This window comes from Apaloderma vittatum, unplaced genomic scaffold (genome assembly GCF_000703405.1).
Source record: "Apaloderma vittatum isolate BGI_N311 unplaced genomic scaffold, ASM70340v1 scaffold6754, whole genome shotgun sequence".
Lineage (NCBI taxonomy): Eukaryota > Metazoa > Chordata > Aves > Trogoniformes > Trogonidae > Apaloderma > Apaloderma vittatum.
Genome location: NW_009714266.1, coordinates 89,722 through 95,721, shown reverse-complemented (window position 1 = coordinate 95,721; position 6,000 = coordinate 89,722).

The window sequence follows — 6,000 nt, the reverse complement described above, 5'->3', positions numbered from 1 at the left end:
TGTCTTACTGTTACCTTAGGCTTTATGTAAATTATTTTTGTTATTCTGTAAATGTTGACGTCACCTGAGACACTTTGCATCCAAAAAGTTCGTAAGGTATATAGAAGGCAATTGGAAACATCAGACCTTGAAAATTGTGAGAGCAAGAAGTCTTGAGTGCTCCGTTCAGAAAATTGCGGAGTTTTTGAAGTGGTTCAACTTTGACATTTATGAGAGGAACGATAAATAAGATACTGAAATTTATTAGATGAGACTAAGGTAAACTTCTTGATGAGATGCTTTAGTGTACTGTGAATGTGTGTGCTTATGCAATACAGGATTTGAACTCATCTCTTCTTAATGCTAAACATTTTTTTCTCATTGTCTGTTGAGTAGGAGCAGACAATACAAAATAAGATTCTTAGTGAGGATCAGGGTGGCAAATGAAGGAATTAAATAATGTCATAGACTAATTATCTGTGACTGCTCATAATCTTTTGACAGTGTAGTTGTAAGAAGTGTTGGAGTTGGGCATTTGGGGGATATTTTGCATCATGACTTTACTCTTGGAGCCAGTTTCAAAACCTCTGGACGTATCTGTGGCTTGAATATGTGACAGGAGGTAGGGTATCAGGTGTCTCTTTATGCAGTCTCAGCAAAACTGCCTAAAAATCACCTAGTGTTACAGATAGCCGTATGCATTATTCCTTTATGTAAAACTGTATTTTCTGTTGAGCTAAAATTTTGACTTCCCATTTCATTTTGATTGATGACTGTCTCCTTCCTTGAAAAGCGAATTTCTATGTAATTTTAAAAAAAATTTTCTTCATAATGTTCTTTAGGATATCAACTGATGGGGGTGATTGACATGAAGCGTTTAGGAACCAATTCTTTAAGAGTTTTGTTGTTAAACATATGATAAGCAAATAAGTTGCTTTCCTTTCCTGACTCTGATAATTGAAGGATCTGAATAAGACAATTTCTTGTATGCCCAACTTGATTTATTAATTAACGACATTAATGTATAGATATACTTACATAGGTGTTATGTATTTATATTTAGAGATGCATGTAAACTGCAATTATTTATACCTTTATAAATTAATACTGAAGTTAGAAAAATACTTTTCATAAAACTACTTATTTAAAGGAACCAACACCATTTGAATATACAGTGTTTCAAATTATGAAATAAAATGTATCTGGTTACTTTTTGAATATGCTTTTTAGAAATGTAGTATTGTATTTGAAGTGTGTAATATACTTAGTAAAGGTACTCGATTAAATCTTCAGTGAAATGTAACAGTATCTAGGCAACCAGAATGGACATGAAGTCTTTACAATCATTGCTGTAAACAGATTGCTTTTAGAGAAGAAATCAATGTATGACAATGAAAAGCCCTGTTGAAGCTATGAGGCAGGTTCATAATTCTTAGTGTCTTCTGCAGTTTAATAGGATCCGTTTCTTGAAATGAAAATACTTTTGGAATCAAAAGACTACCTCTGTCCCATCTTCCCGTTGCAAAGCAGAGCTCTGCAGGGATGCTGCAGGGGAGAAATGTCGGTAGGAGACAGGATGGGTCACCTCAGCATCCAGCAAATGCAGGAGCTCTCCTGTGTGTCAGTACAAGAGCTGTGTGCATGAGAATCGCAATGTGGACATCACTGTACTCTCCCTGTCATGATGGGACGTGATTTATTGGTGGACGTGCCATTTCTAGGTTAACAGTTGGACTTGATGATCATAAAGATCTTCTCCAACTTAAACAATGATTCTATATGTGGATGAAGCTGTTGTAGTTGTTTGACTCATAGTATGAGTTGTTACCCATCACAATCGTGTGTTCTGAATCTCTGGATTTTTCTTAATATCCAGTAAAAATTAAAGAGATTCTTGCCTGCTTTCTAAATCCATATTAGATTGCTGGAAATAAGTAGTGCATGTTGTCTAATGAGGAGTTGAGCCATTCTGGAAGCTTTACGTTGCTAAAAAGGAAAGTGCTCTTGCAGCATCTGGCTGAATGGTTTTGTCCTCTCCCTGGCCCTTGTAAATGCTTAATTCAGTTCTGTGCTGGTTTAATAGTTAAATTGGCTGTCCTGTTTGAAAACAGTTTGCTGCTAAAGTGGTCAATGTAACTAGTATTTCATAATGATCTGCTAAGGACTGGAATAAAAGCATGATGAGGAACAGAGATACATGCCTTATACATATGGAATAGTGGAAATTCATAGTGGGTGGTGGGAAAAATGGATGTTCAACAGGATTCTCCGAACTTGTACATTTGTGTGTTAGTTTACTGTAGAGTTGCTTTTGGAATACTGTGAAATTGTGTTCACCTGCAAGGTCCAGTTGTTAAACTTCATTCAAAACCCACTTATTTTAGAAGCTCATTGCTGGGATAGGAGATGGTGCCAGTCTTCGAGTCATTGATTAGGGTACTTGACTGGAAAATGAAAGTAGGAGTTTGTTCTTGTTCCAAGTAATCTCAGACCTACGTTTCCTTATGCTGTTCTGATTTATAGATCATAGGCTTGACTAGGAAGAATCCTCTTCTGCCTAGTGCTTTGTGAAGAACGCAAGATGGCAGTGGATAAGAAATATAATTGCCAGCCCAGTCTCCAAACAGTGGAGACGAGAATGGAGGCATTAGTCTTGAGTTAAAACAGTAAAGTTGTACTAATATTGTAAAAAAAAAAAAAAAATACAGTGTGGATGTGATATTGAAATGCGATTTTCAAACTCGTTGTGACTGGAAATACATATCTTGCAATAAATAACAAAATTGCGAGTAGACAATTGTCTTAAGTATTTATAGGTTACAGTTTATTAAATTTTACTGTGAATACTTTTTTCCAGAATTTACTATTGATGTTCTGTACAAAGATGGATTGAAAACAAGCTGCTAAATCTAATTTAAGTGTTGTCTGTATTCTTGATGCATTTCAAAAGTAGATTTCTCAGCTGTATGCAGATTCACTTACTGATCCGTAATAAATCCGATAAATTCTTAGTAAAACCATTATATACTTTCTAAAGCCCTTAAAGACATTGACAGGGATTCCTTCTAATATGCTGTAGTGCCTCTGTTTGCTAGCAAAAGCTGTCACTTAATTCCTAGGTGAGAGACTACTTAATGTTATTTTCTCTGCTGTTCTTGAACATAGGACCTTTTGAGGTTAAATTAGATAGGACTTCGACAGTATACTTGTTTGAAGCCTAACAAGCTGTTATTTATGTAGGTGTCTTATTCCTTGCTTCTGGACTTGTTGGATGTGATTTCCACTTTGGATGGGTTGAATTTTTTGTGTACTTCAAAGCTTTCTCAGTTTAATTCTAAATCAATTAAATACAAAATTTGTTTAAACTACAAAAAAAAAAGCTAGATTTTTGTCTTAGTACTATTAACCACAAATAATTTTTGGCTTGTAGGTAGCTTTGTGTGAAAAATGCATGTGCATGTAACAGAACAATATAGTTGACTATACACGTAGATATTCTTTCCTGGTTCAGATACAATTAAGAGTTCTGAAACTGTTTGCTTTTGAAAAAGATTAGTTTTGATAGCTAGGTCATTTCATTTAACATTTGAGTCTGAGTCACTTTGAGTCCTTAACATTTTTTTGGTGGAGATGGAGAACTTTTTGTAGTGAAGTTAGGTCAGCTATCAAGATGCCTATTTTCCTTATTTCTATGGATCTTAATTCTTGAACTACAAGGTGAAAACCAGTTAAGTTAGGCATGGATGAAGACTGCGAATTTTTCTGTGAACTAGAGTTTGTTGTACTACTTCACTGTAATGGGCTAACTTTTAGTATAATTGCATTTGCTCTGGTATAAATAATTTTTGCTTTTTTTTATCTCATGAGCAAATAATACCTTGGTGTTAACATGGTGGGTAGAGCTTTGAATAACAGAAGTGGAGATGTACATGAGAGATCTTTTCTGATCTTGATAGGAATGTGCACGCTTTGCTTTCCGAATTTCCCAGCTATTTATACAGTTACATAGTAATGTGAGGTATTAGAGACAGTATAATCTGTCACAACTGTAGATAGTACAACAGTAGTGTTGTTTCAAATTGCAGGCGGAGCCTGAGATGAAAATGTGCTGTGAATGCCAAGTTCTTTTGTTGTATCTCTCCACTAACCTGCATAAAGTATGCCTGTGTTGCAGTGGAGAATTTTTTGTAAACTATTCTTGGTCGTGATTAACGATAACCGGCTTAGTACTAGAACTTCTCTCTGATATCTCAGTCACTGAACCTACTGGTTTTGCACACCGTGTTTATAGTTCAGTGAACAGTAAAAGGCCATGAAGGCCAACTACGCCGTCAAGAAAAAGATCGGGGCACTCTGGATTCCTAGAGGTTTATTAGATGTATATTTGGAGGTCTGGATGAGGCATGCTGTACTTTGTTGGCAGAACTGTCTTGGTAAACCTTGTAAGAGCAAGGGAGTGGTTCTTTCTGTTGGAACACTCAGCATTTTTTCTCCTGTAGTGTGCTCGTATACTACAATATCCACTGATCTTGTAGGTCTTCGTTCATGTTCTTTCATACGTTATGTAGTGATTGTTTCTGGGCATACTATTATGTATAAAACAAGGTAAACAGTATTTTTAGATAATGTATTTAAATATTACTTTAATTTTGAAGAGAAGATAAATTATTTTCTGTTAATGAAGTTCCATTAGAAACACTAACAAGGTATTTTGAGAATATTCCCAAATCTTTTAGAAGATGATAGTGGGGAGGTTGGCTTTTGATATATTTAAGTAGTTAACTGAAATCTTATAAAGCTGCTGTCAGTATCGACATGTTAAAGAAGCCTGGAGCCACAAACGTTTTAGTCACTGGTTGTGTGGCATATACTTGTCTAGCAGTAAGCATGGTTACTGTGTTGTTCTCATCTTCAAAAGTTTGTCCATTCCCTTGTTTAATTCAGGGCGTAAGAGGTTTATTTCCAAACTTTTGAGTCTCAGCTTGTTGTGGTCCTGCAGGGTTTTGCACCTTGCACAAAGAAAACTACACCTATATCTTAAACAAAGAAAATGGTTTTAAAGTACAATAGCCCTGTCCCACTGTAAGGCTGTTATACTGGGTTTTAAGAGATCTCTTGTACATTCTCAACAGATACGTTTTTTTAAAGTAGATTCAGTTTCAAGATACCGTCTTTCCTTTTGAATGTTTCACAGAGTTTCTGAAATGTGACACTTTAGTTTGTACTAGTGCTCTCCTTTATAGGGAGACAAATCCACAATATGGTTATGGCATGATGCACATAATGATAGAAGGTTTCCAACTATATAGCAGTAGCTGTACAGCGAGTAATTTGAAGCAATTGAGGAATATAGATGTAAGAACAGTTTTGAAGAGCCAGATATAATTTGAATTGAGAAGCTGCATGCGTGCATTCAAGCGTGCTGTACCTAAAATTGCACATAAAAAAATTCTGCTAAGGTGCCTGCTTATCGTATACATCAAATTTTAAGCAAGAAGTTTTTATAAATCCTCTATCATAAAAAGATAAGCACTAAGAGAAAATTTGAAATAGCTGGAAACTCAAATCCCCCTTCTCCCGACAGAAGAAAACTCCCGAACACCAAAGACAGGACAGATAATTAGCAAGACAAAGAAAAGAGGAAGTGGCCCCGGTAGGTTTTCCCTCTTAAATACATTCATCACAGAGGTGCTGTTTGGCCTGGCCCTGGCCAGAGGCAGGTCTGACTTTTATCTGAGGCTGTGGGAAGTGGTGGATTCCCCAACATGGGACGCTTCTAACATTCAACTGGACAGGATGCTGCATTGTCTTTTCTAGAGTGTATTTTTTGTCAAGAAAGGTTGGAGCAGGTGAACACTGATGTCCCTTCCAGCCTGGTGTTCTGTGATCGGTTTCATTGAATCACAGAATGGCCTAGGCTGGAAGGGACCTTAGAGATCATTTTAATCCAGCCTCCCTGCTGCCAGGGACACCACCTCTTGACTAGATCAGGCAACACATGGGGACCAAACGGGAATATTG